This window comes from Dysidea avara, chromosome 12, assembly GCF_963678975.1.
Source record: "Dysidea avara chromosome 12, odDysAvar1.4, whole genome shotgun sequence".
NCBI classification, from domain to species: domain Eukaryota; kingdom Metazoa; phylum Porifera; class Demospongiae; order Dictyoceratida; family Dysideidae; genus Dysidea; species Dysidea avara.
The window spans coordinates 12860293-12873342 of record NC_089283.1 but is presented as its reverse complement, the minus strand read 5'-3'; the positions used below and the strand labels follow the sequence as shown (position 1 = coordinate 12873342).

The window sequence follows — 13050 nt, the reverse complement described above, 5'->3', positions numbered from 1 at the left end:
AAATAATTGAGGAGTGTGCATTTAGATTTAGTTTTAAATAGATGTGAACTCTTATTTGTACCACAATGGATGCATACCTGGCTATATTAGAGGATTTGGTGATAGAATATTCCTCTTATTTTGGCAGTTGGCAGCAAACAGTTTTAATTATAGTAATTTTATGCATGGAAGAATATTTTTGGAATGCCTTAGCACACCTGTAAGCAGATGTGAAGTCCTATAAAATAATAATAATATAATTAGTGTTCAGGTTTTATGACGCCAGTCTCAACATACTATAATATAGAACTTGTTGTGGATAAGAATAATAATATTAGAGTATATTGTGGCTCTCATCTTATTAGTGGTTATATCAAGAGATAAATAGTTACTTTATGCCTATGTAGTGTTATATCCCATTAAGTGCATGACATTATACTGATTCTAATGATATCATGTGGTATTCTGTGCAATCAAATTAAGTTGGTTATTTAATTCATTCATACTTAATGTAATTTGTTCCTGTCATTTATTCTTTATGAGCTGATCAACAGGAGCCTTTGGTATGCTCACACATGTCCTTATCAGTTGGCTTTATTGTTGTTGAAATGGTAGCTCCTTATAGTAGCAAATATTGTCTTAGTTTCTCTCACTTCCTGGCCATACAGAATTTGATCTGGCATCATCAAGAGCAGTACCTAGGTTATTTTCCCTTAGTCATTCTAATCTTCCCCTTGCCCCTTAACCTCAATCCCACTTTAATTGTTGTAGTAAGGGCCAGGGTACTTGAACCTAAATAAACACATATATCAACTGCATTTATTATGACTATGATGATGTATGTCAATAAATACTGGATTAATCATTTAAAATAGTGGACCCTTGGACCAAGGACTAGGGACCTAGAATCTTGCTGATATTTATGTAAATCGTAACGTTATATTCTTTTACCTTGTAGTTCACAATTGTACGGGTTATGGAGCACATATCAATGTCGATGCAGCACCTGTGAACAAAGTGGTTGAATTATAACTATATACACAAGGCTTGTGGGTGTACATAAGTGCACATAACGTACTGCCGGATGCTGGGCAGGCCAACTCATACATTTATGATAACTCTGGTCATTTATGTTTTTCAGTTTAATGCTGAGAGATACTAGAGAGAAAAACTCAGATAAGAGTTGGGCCTTTAGTTTTATACCAGGATATTTCTCTTATGTCCTTGGTGTTTAGTGCATGGGGAAATTAAAACACACTCTTTTTTTGATCATCATTAATTTAGTCAAAGGTAAAGTTAAGATAGGGCAATTCGCTAAACCCTTACAAACAACACCACAACAGAACTAGTTTACAGAATGTAAACAGGCTAGCTTCACTTGTAGAAGTAAACACATTCTGTATATTGACGGACTGACTGACTGACTGACTGACTGACTGACTGACTGACTGACTGACTGACTGACCGATGTCTTCAGACAAGAGTAACTCAATAACAGATAAGGCTACAGGCTTGATTCTTTTACTGTTTGGTGTCACTTCATGCCTTTTGGCATACCACAGTACGTGCAATGCATGTATCATGAACTTACCTAAGTTACTTTTGTAGGCTACCTAAGCTTTGTAGGTTACCTTTAAGTTATCTTTGTTTGCAGGCTAGCTTCACTTGGTGTGTAGAGCTGTGTAACAGACAGAGCATAGTCGAAAACCAGAGCAGAGTTTAGGACCAAAAGAAGTAAACACATTCTGTATACTGTACTCCATAATCTCAAGTACTACAGTAGGTTAAACTTTTTAGCAATTTTCCAAATTCACCAAAGCTTTCCCCTGCTAAAGTTTCCATCCATACAGTATTAGAGTTGCAACGATATAGTGTGTAGACGTATTGATATATTGCCTCTGGTGTATCACGATACAGCGATATATTGCGCGATACAAAGTGGAGTCTAAGCAATGGTCAATGTTGTTTTTTAATGTTATTTTTTTTGTTTTTTAGAAGAAATAAATAAGCTAATTTTTCTTTGAGAAACATTACATACTACTCAGTATAACCACAATGTACAATAATTTGATTGTCAGCCATGTTAACCAACCACGATATGTCGATATATCACAATACGCGATATATTGATACGGTTTGACTTTGTATCGATGCAGCGATATTGTCTTAAAACGATACGATACGCGGTATTTCGATATATTGTTGTATCTCTATACAGTATATATATACACCCACAGCCAGATATACGTACAATGAATGGTACCAGCAATAATTGTGACTACATTTTACAAAACTGATCAAAAATGTACAATAGCCCAATTAAAGTCATTATTGAGTGATAGCACCATACATACACTACCATAGATTACTGGTTTTAAGCCTCAGCATTCCCCAAACTACATGAGGAGAAATGCTACTTCTAGGTGATGTGACATGCTCAAATAATATGACCCTCACTTTATGGGAAGCAGTGGTACAACTTCCATAACCATTTTGGATCCATGCATTTTGCTACGTTTTAGACAGTAAGGATCGGCACACCTCTATGTTTTGTCCCTAACCTTCAATCGATGTCCTCATCCATTTTGAAACAAAACTGGTGCTCAGCCCACCATCCTCCACCCCAATGTGAGCACTCATGATACTACTACAGTCCTCATTGTATTTAGCAAGAAATTTAGCCGGTAGTTACTTACTAGTAACAGGGAATGCTCTTAAAGGTAAATTTCAGATGCATGATGCATGATGTGGTTCACTAAGCTTGGCAGGTTACAAAAAATTGAAATCCAGGCATTCATCGCAAAAACTACTACTGATGTGCTATTTGGATTGGTTTTCCAAAACCCAGCCACAATGGTATATCCAAGTACATTACAACAGTAAGAACTTACAAACTAAGCTGATATATTCTCACAGTGGTATATACTCTGCAACTATAGTGCCAGAGTCTTCAGGATCATGCCACAAATCACTCCACTGAGAGTCATGAATCTCTATCACCTGACCTACAAAACATAACAGTGAAGCCATTGTGTGTATAAGGCAGTATCCCATGCATATAAATATCAATATTATAGTATAACATACCGTACATTGGCCAGTGCTGTTCAATTTGCAGAAATGGAAAGGAAAGCCAAAATAGTACTAGTTGTGTGAGAATTAGCTGTAAGATCTCCATACAAAAGCCCGCTATGACGTTACAGTGTATGGGATCAGATAGAGCTGTTCTACCACCTACTATTGAGTTGCTATATGTAGCTGCAAGGGCATTTGGTTTCTTTTTTCTTTAGTAGTGAGCCTGTGAGGTATATGTCCAGGCATAATGCCCTCACGAATTCTTCCCATTACATTTACTGATGGTTACATACGTATCATAATGTAGCTATGTACTAGCTATATGTGTAATACCAAACTGAGGGTAAAAGTTAATGTAATGAATGTGTGATGAACTTTTCTCAACCAACTTGAAGGAATAAATGTATTTACTTAAACTTCATGCAGTTACTTAACTTTCAGTCTTTCTATTATTCTGGTGCTAGTCTGCAGTACATAATTTTTGTCATTCATCCTTAGGTGCATAAACTACCTTGGTTTGGGGCCTAAGCAGATGTCTGCCTTGTAATAGTGTACAAACCAAATGATATAGATTGATTAATTGCAGTTAAACACCCTGACTGATAGCCCTGGATTTGATTGAGCGTAGCTATAAAAACAACTTTTGTTCGGCTATAGTATTCGCAGAAAGAGAACTAAACTAGTAGCTAGCTATTGTGGAACGTTCCTCCTTCTACTACAAGGTGCCGGCGTGGTCAGTCTAGGCATATAAGACCTGTGTATCTTCGAGTCTGTATACTGTGCAGCCGCACAAATCAGATTGCAGCATTGCCGTGACGTTATTCATCAGCATTTCTCGGGATTCCTGATATTGTAGGCATCGATATCGTTGAGGATGCAGCCTGTATTTTATGGTTTCTCAACTAGTAAATTCCTCAATACCGGCACTGGCTTGCAAAACTGATAAACTTAAGCGGGCTGCGTCTCTGAGAAGGACGAGGGGAAGCAGTTGTAGTCTTCTTGTACTGAAGTTGACGATCCTCATGTGATCACCAACTGCCGCCAGCGGTAAGTTTACTTAGCAATCAATATCAACGTATATATATATATATATGGAGCTAGTCTGCTGATGAGAGTATAGCTACGTAGCTAGTCATGTTATACACTCACCGAATACTGAACCGGTGTATGAATCATATTCGCCTTCAAGAATAAACGTCTCTATGCAGCTGCCCCGGCCACAATGCTGCCACTCGCTGGGTCGCAATAAGGACTCCAACCCCGGGGTATTTTTTGGTTTTGTGGTCTTTGGAAACAACCAACGGCCACCTCAGTTATAAATTTCGCGGCACCCTATCCCAGGGGTCCGCAACTCCTTTGAAATCTCGTAGCTACAGCCTCAGTTTGAAACCTTCTTTTTTTTTAAATCTTCTTGAAATGTCAAATCTCAGCTCATCAGATTTGAATTTTGTTGTAAAACTCTGTATATAGTTTACTTGAACTAACCTACCCTCTAGACTCAGAACACAACATTCAATCTGAAAACAAAACAAGGCTGAGTATCATCAACTGCTTGCGGAATTTGATCACTTGCCAGATCCCAAACTATTATGAAACTATTGAAATTAGTGTGCTAGGTCACTACCTACCTTCTTCCATTCAGAACACCAAGAACTTTATTGACTTTGTTCAACTTTCTGTAACCACCAAATCTTCCATCCAACAGATCCTCGACAATGCTGCTCGTCAATGTATGACATGTTCACAAAAGATTTTCTTGGCCGGGAATTGTAGTGACTGGTCAACCGAGCACTTAACTTAATTTTTGTCTTGTAATTATTGTTGTTGTTAGTCTTTTCGTTTTGTTTTTGTTTTTTTGTTCTTTACATGTACACACTCACATGTACACACTCCTTGCCATGCCCACAAGATCTCATTTTGCTTGATCTGACTGTGGTCGCACGAGACCGAGGACTAATAATGTATTGTATGTATCATCTTATTACTTATGATGGTTCTCTCTCCGTATATGCAGCATACATGTGCTACACCTTGCAGCCCAATAAAGAATCTGTAACTCTCATATGGCTTCTAAAAATGTGAAAATCTTTAAAGAAATTCTGTGCATTTCTAGATAGTAAACATCTTGTGGTGCGACTATTCATAGGAGCGTCATAAGCCTATGACGTAAAATTATGTAACCAAGCTTGTTCTAAGTGTTAAGGCTTGTTTAGCAGCTAGGAAAGCAGTGCATTGTACTGAGAAGGTTTGTAAGAGTGCTGGGATGTTCTGGTATGGATATACAATCCGTCTTTTAGAACATTAAAGGGTGTGAAGGTTGAAAAGGTTGAACTAATTAGAGAGATGAATGATGAAAGGCCTAAAATAGGGTCGGCAGCACCAGACTAGCTATTGAGATCTTATACAGGAGTTGTCCTATCCCTATCTCTGTGAGACAGTAGGAGTAGAGTTATGTATTATTATTATTTATGGACAATTGATGTGTACATAGACATAAAAGAGTTATGTAATATATAGGCCAGTGGCCTTTGATTTGTGTAATTTAAATTTGAAATAACATCTTGGGGTAGACTGTTCCATAGTGAAATAGCCCTGTGCCATAGTGAAATAGCCCTGTGCCAGAAGAAATTTTGTCTGATGGATGTGGTGGCTCTAGGTTTGAATAACATTTTTGTGTGGCCTTTAGTAGAGCTGCTGTCAGCTAAAGTAAAGAAGTCTTGTGAGTTATGGTATATACTTCTTCTACAGTAGCTATAGAGAATGCAAGTTTAGTATCATCTAGATGTGACTCGTAGGGTAGTGTGGAGATAGATGTTTGTGGCTCTTTGTAGTTTCTCTAAGGTGTTGACATCTCTTGCAAGGTGAGGATTCCAGATTGACACACAATATTCCAAATGTGGGTGAACAAATGTTATGTATAAAGTTGTAAAGAGTTTCATAGACACAAGTTCCTTTTGAGTCTACCCAATGTCGAGTCTGATTAGCTTTACTAGATACGTACCTTGTGACAATGTAGGCTTAAGTTCATGTCTGGTGTAATCCATATCCTAAAGTCTTTTTGTTCAATTGTTGGTTGCAGGGAGAGTTAGTATTGGTAGTGTGATCAAACAATGTGTAGGCGGTTTCCCAGGTGCATAACACTACACTTAGAAATATTAATAGTCAAAGTTTGGACCAGTTTGAATTTAAATCTTGCTAGAGAATTTCTGTATCATTTGGATGCTTTATGATTCTTTATAGTTTGGAATCATCAGCAAACATTTCCATAGTACTCTGGATGCAGTCTTTGATATCATTTATATGCATAAAGTATAAACAAAAGTGGCCCAAGGACTCATCCCACTTGAAATATTTTGCCATTGGCTTAGTACAACTTTTTGTTCCCGGTCAATCAGGAAATTTTAGTAGGTCGCCTTGTAAACCGTAAGTTTGCAGTTTGTTTATGAGACATAGGTGCGGAACAGAGTCAAAGGCTTTAGAATAGTCCAGATAAATAACATCAATGCTATGTCTGTTGTCTAGGGCTTCAGTCCGCACTCCAAGAGATTGGTGAAACAAGATTTTTGGTTAGTAAAACATGTTGACATGGATTCAATGGGTGAGAAAGTCCCATAGTTGCTCTCTAATAATTATTTCAATGAGATTTACCACTTGTGAGGTTAAACTTGATGGATGTGAGTTTTTCCAAATGTCAGGTAAAGATCCACTACTCAATGATTGCTGAGCCAGAAGAAAAACAGGTTTTGTTAACGAGTTTGTACAAGACTTTAGTAGATGAGGATGTATGTTATCAGGTACAGGAGCTTCGTTTCCATTTAAGGAAAGTAGTTTACGAAATACAGAGTGTCCTCTAACAACGTGATGTCTGACAAAGTGTCTAGTAGGAATTATAGGAATATTTTTGGGATCTTCAGTAGTGAAAGTGGATTTGAAAAAGTCATTTAGTACTTCTGCTGTTTCAGTGTCAGAAGAAGTCATAGAGCCATCAGGTTTCTGCAATTAAGTGATGTATGTCTCAGATTAGTAGCTTTGGGTGTGAAGATGATTTTTGAATAGCGTCTCATCTCTTCATAGTTGGATTGGGCTGAGCAAATCAAGGTTTTAACTTCATTGCATTTTTTTACCATAAAGCTTGTAGTCTGTGGTAGCCTTGGTGATTTTCCCTTGTTGTACAGGCTGCATTTTTGGTTAATTACCATTGTTAGTTTTTTGACCACCACAGAGGCTTGGTGTCATTTTGACCTTTATTAACTTTAGGAATGAATGAGTCAACTGATGATGATATAGTTTGTATAAAGAAATTAATGTTGTAGTTGACATCATGATCTTTACATTCTGCAATCCAGTCAACTCCATTGAAGTAGCTGTTAAAGGTACTGTAGTCACCTTTGTAATGGTTTAGGGTTAAATTTTTTACATGATGTCATACAATTGAGGCCCCACATTAAACATTCGTGGTCACTTGCACCTAGTGGTGTAGGTGCATGAGGTTTTCAATGTTGTCAAGATCATTACTTATTATTAGGTCTAGAATATATACTGCTGGCCCTGTTGGTGTTGAGTTAACAGACTTGTGTGCTATTAGAGCTCAATGATTTTTACTAGCAATAATGGCTAGCTACAGCATCTTATATTGTAGAGCTCTTACAAAAAGTGATATCAAGGGGTGATACAAGACCAAAATCACCCATGTGAGCAGATTGTTCATTCACAGAAACTTAATATTTTAAAGCACTGTAATTCACCAGCCCTGGTAGCTAAGCATATGTATTCTTCACCAATCATGGAGCAATTCATAGCTTTTAAGGCCAAGGTAATCCTTGTAGAGTTTCCCACCATTTTAAATAGATTTTTCACCAGTGTTGCTGTGTCACAAGTCCTCAAAAAGGGGTGGGGGTGGCGGGGCAGAGGGTGGGGATGGGAAAGAGATAGACTGCAAAATGAATGAGAATGGTAATTGAAGGCACCAAATCTAGACCACAAAACAGCATGCCGGAGTCAGGAAATAGGCTGAATCTCACAAAACAAACACACATCACACATTCATCTCCCTGCTAGTCTGTCCAGAATATTTGTACCCTCATCCCTGGTGTTCACAGACCTGTACAGATGTCTGGCATGGTTACACATGCCACCAGAAACAGTCTACCAAAAGCATACCCGACAAGCTGAAGGCAAATTTGATGTGGAAATTGCTAGCTCGATAGTGTAGCAACTTCATACTGGTGTTATCTTAATTTTGGCTTTTGTACCCACATGGTTGATTTTGCTAGATCCAGTCACATAACAGGTTTGTAACATATCACAAAAGGCTATTGGAAATTGTCAATTTGCACAGCAGTGACAGCACTGAGTTTTTAACCTCAATTCTTATGAAGTATGCATTACAACAGCCTAAAGACTACTATGTTCTTTTTGTAGTTTTAGCTTGGTCCTACTAATCAGTTAAAAAATCTTTTCAACAGCCATTGTTTCTTGTCCTATGGAAAATAGGTGTATTTATGTCATACAAAAAATGCAGAAGTGTGCCCATTGGAATTTATAATTTGCCAGACATACCATACAAAAAAGAATTTCTCTATACGATGGCATCCGAACTTTTGTTGCAATGTTTTTATAGGGGCAGTTCTTCACAGTTGACTCTGCCATAGTGCACACTCCATGCAATTTTCTATTGGAGAAATTAGTCACCTTAGTACGCAAACCTCAAAAATGCACTGGGTTGCCCTTACCCAAATTCACTAAACTTGGTCTCATTGTATGAGTTGGAGTGGACTGATTAAGGATCCACCTGAACTAGACTTAACTGGCCATTTTACAAAGATATATCACAAAACATGCGAAAAAGCAAAGTTTTTTTACTGAAATACTTTGTACCTGGATGTGTAAATTTGTTGTACAAGGGTCTTTCCTCTCTTCTTCTACATGTAATAGTTGTAAGATGGGCATGAGGGCTTTGCCTGATATGTATGCCCGACTGCCTGAGGGCCGCAGGGCAGAGGGCATACATATCAGGCAAAGCCCAAATGCCCATGTTACAGCTAATATGTAACACTTATTATTAGGTTGATAGCCTGTACAGAGCGATCAATCACCCAAGCCAATATGAGTGCAGCCACTGAATGTATCAAGACACACGGTAGTGTGTCGTGCGGCCAAGAAAGCCGGCGACCACACCGTGAGTTTATATATATTTACAGGAAGAAAGAAAACAGCTTTTTCACGCATGCATAGCTCCATGGCCCCTTCTCCAAAGCACACTATTTTTGCATTATAGCTGTCCCCCAGGTAGGATACGCCACACAGCAAATTTGATTAAATTCGCAACAGCCATTTGTGAGATATGGGCGTCCAAAATTTCATTTTAATTTCTTCGTTTTTTTCTTCTTATGCCGTACGGGGGCTTTTTGCACACTTTGCAAAAATTGCTATAAAATGCAAACGTGTAACTCGATTGCCTCGATCTTTGGCACAAATGAAGAACGTGTAACGATGGATTCACATACCAAGTTTGTTGTAAATCTGAGTAATATTCAAGGAGTTATGGACGTTTATTCACGTAAAAATAGATCAAACTTCTGTCACGGTTACAGGGTAAACCAAGTATAGAAATAACTTGAAAATTGGTGTGTAGATAGGCTGATCATCGTAGCAGTGCCTTTTGATAGTTTGAATAGCAATAGAGTTACAGCGACAAAGTTATAAAGCAAAAACTAAGCAAGTGTAAAATCTCGGGATCGAGATACTCTAATAGAGCAGTCACGTAAAAAAGTGTGCAAAAAATGTCGAAAGAAAAACTTACCAGAGTTCGTACCAGGGACCCCCATACCTAACACCTGCATCCTTAACCACTGAACCACTGCTACCTTGACTGATCACCTCACTTAATTTCTGCTTTATAAATGAAATTTCTAGTTGAAATCTGCTTATAATCAAACGTTTGTAATTTCATAGATCTACCAATAGAAGTACTAGATTGTTCTAGAACATTCTGTGTATGTTCTATTAGAAGTCCTCAAAAAAAATGTGCACTCTATTAGAGTATTACAATAATAATTATCAAATATTGAATTAAATCATGCAATGAAATACATTTATAAGTCTGTCTTCAATAATCATCATTGTATCTACATAGAAAAGAAGAAATGTGAGTAAAAACAAACCTCAAAGTCAGCCATAGGCTGGTTTTGGGGCCTTATAAAGTACAAAAAGGAGTGAAATCCACACAAAAACAGCCAAGCTGTGAAAAAATGGTGCGACCTTAAAAAGCCTGGGTGAAAAAAGTTGTAAAATCAAAGGTGGCGGCCAAGAAATGGCTGCAATGATGTTAATGCTAAAAAAATTTAATAATGGCTGTGTGCATTGTTAAAATTTATTAGCGTTAACATCATTGCAGCCATTTCTTGGCCGCCACCTTTGATTTCACAACTTTTTTTACCCAGGCTTTTTAAGGCCACACCATTTTTTCACAGCTTGGCTGTTTTTGTGTGGATTATATATACATACCTAAAATTTCGATTATGGGTCAGCAGCTAGTACGTTCTGGGTACATTCGGTTATGATAAACGGACATATCCTAGATATATAACGGAGAATTTCCGTTATGCAAGTTTAATGTTTTAATCAATGCTATTGAATCGTTTATGGAAAAACTACGCAGTTCACTAAAGGCCTAGACAGGTAAGCTTGCTTGTAGAGTGGTTACTCCGTGTAGAGTGGTAGCTTCGTGATGGGGGCGTGTCCGTATTCGAAAACGTGTGAAAACGATTGATGAATAAGCTATAGCACTAGTTTTCACCTTAGCCCAACATTTTTCAACTCGTAGGATGGCGAGGATAACAAAACGCTCACCGTCTGAGTGGTTTTCATAGCGAAATCCAAGTCGTGTATCCTAATCACGTGAGTGTTAATCGATCCCCACACTCGATTTCGGCATCAACGTCTATATAATCACTGCCCAGTTTTAGCCCGGTCTACATTTCGTATGTAGCCCGGCTAGCTGGGCTGCATACGAAATGTAGCCCGGGCGGCTCCTTTGATCTGAGGTGTGAAAGTGTTACATTAAAAGTTGTATACCATGCGACTCGCATTTGTCAAGGATTCAAATAAACTAAACCCCATTACCGCAAATTGGAAGTATGTGGAAATTATGGTGCCTTGTTTAAAAGACAGTATTATTTCTCCGTAAATTTGGTTCATAAAAAGTTTATGTACAGTTTATTTATTTATTTTATTTATTAGTTATGCATCTGATATGCACATTTGTAATAACTGTCATGTTGCTTGCCAGCCATAGGCTCTGAAGGGTATAGCTATGTGGTATTGTTATGCACAGGTAAGGAACAATATGAATGATGAGTAATAATGCCACTAAAAAGCACATGTATCAAGTCATGTGATCAGTTTCTAATTATATTTACAGTGGAATTTCTGATTAATGTTACATAGTGGCTAGTGTTACAATGGTGTATGCAGTTTTGGCATATACTAATGTTACATCACTCCCCCACCAGTTGTAGAGTCTTCACATGGATCAGTGTCATACATAATCATCCAGCCTTGCTAGAGGTCTGCCAGGGGCTGGGTGTAGCTACACCTGGTCCTGCCTGGCACAGGCCTGAAGTTCTTGTGGTTGTGATGTCTAGCAATTGGCAAAGTGATTGGATGACAGCACTACAATGGTTTCCCCCCTGATCACTGTGATTGCAAGTTGGTACACCATAATCACATACTAACTATAATGGTGGCCAAAGTGCTATAGCTTTGGGGGGGAAATCTCGACCCATTCGGTGAATAAGTCAGTAATAACTAAAATGTATTTATTGCCTTGTCACAAAGTGGGGAGAGGCCCCATTATGTCCCAGGATAACTTCTCAAATGGCTTAGATGAACTGTTAGTCCCTAATGGTGGTGGGGGGGGTTATGTCTTTGACATTGATCGCACTGCTTAACCCAGAACTCTACAGCTTGTTTGTATCAAGGCCAGTATTCACATAGCTAAGGGTCTTCTTTATGCCAAGGTGGCCCATATTCCTGAGACTGGTAGGAACCAACTCTGTGTGTACCAGTCGAGTAGCAGCCTCTCTGTATTCACAACAGATAATGTTATCCTTCACAAAACACTTCCAAAGGCCTGGAGGGCAACCCTGCGGGATAGTTCCTTGTTCAATATGTTGCTTCAAAATGGCAAGCTCTGGGTCATTGAGTTGTATATTCCTAAGGGTGTCCGGGTTAGCTAGTGAGGTTTCATCAACTGTTGCTGCGAGCAAACTTTCTGAAGCTGTGCAGCTATATCAGCATTGGAGTTACTTGCACCACTCTTGTACTCAAAAATGAAGTTGAACTGTTGGAGGTATAGCAACCAGCGGGTAAGGCATCCCCTGGTGTCTTTGAGTCTGTTAAGGAGTTATGGTCTGTCAGCAATTTGAATTGGAAACCATAAAAGTATGGGTAAAGTTCTTTACTGCACCAACTACAGCAAGTGCCTCCAGCTCAATAGTGGAGTACTGTAGTTGTGTTCAGCCTTTCGTAGTTGTCGGCTCCAATACGCTGTTACTTTTTCTTGGCCGTCCAATATCTGGCTAAGGACTTCACCAGTAGCATGGTATGAAGCATCACTTGCAACTGCTGTCAGACCTTCAGTGCTGGTCACTGTAAAGCATTAATTATATAGCCAAGTACTAAAGATAATAATGTCATTAATAATGAATGAATAAATAATAAATAATGTTTGAGAAAACTACAAGGCCTAAGGCTTCGCACTCACCGGGAATAGATACCATGTTGTATGAAGAGACAATCGTATAATGGGCGGCTGTTATCGTGGAGGTGATAGAAACATATGACGATTCTATTTAACGCCGATCAAAACAGTTAGCACATGATGCCCACTAGACAGGCGAGCTACTGTTCATTTGTGTTTGAAAGTGGGCGACAGCCACTATTTCAATTGAAAGACGAGTGGTTGCTACTCCTGCTTAATAAACAACATGATTG

General features: G+C 38.5%; 1 protein-coding gene and 1 long non-coding RNA gene across 9 annotated transcripts in view; one reads left to right on the top strand and one right to left on the bottom strand.

The window, feature by feature from the left end:
• Positions 1 to 384: 384 nt before the first annotated feature.
• Positions 385 to 4364, bottom strand: LOC136239769 (uncharacterized). 3 transcript variants are annotated; one of them, XR_010693595.1, is made up of 4 exons: positions 4204 to 4363; positions 2871 to 2984; positions 931 to 985; positions 385 to 771 (listed from the first exon to the last, which is right to left on the bottom strand). It is a non-coding gene; the product is annotated as an uncharacterized lncRNA (long non-coding RNA). The 3 variants fall into 3 exon arrangements; XR_010693594.1 differs by having other exon boundaries at positions 385 to 1657; positions 4204 to 4364; XR_010693593.1 differs by having other exon boundaries at positions 385 to 985; positions 4204 to 4362.
• The window catches only part of LOC136239767 (early growth response protein 1-like), a 29172-nt gene continuing 20069 nt past the window's right edge, over positions 3948 to 13050 (top strand). The window contains exons 1-2 of one of the 6 annotated variants that reach the window (XM_066030506.1): positions 3955 to 4101; positions 7312 to 7427. The gene's annotated coding sequence lies outside the window, so the exon portion shown is untranslated. Of the gene's footprint in view, positions 4102 to 6576; positions 6621 to 7010; positions 7153 to 7311; positions 7428 to 10622; positions 10735 to 13050 lie in introns of those variants that run through there. The other 5 variants (XM_066030505.1, XM_066030502.1, XM_066030503.1 and 2 more) reach the window with 5 other exon arrangements.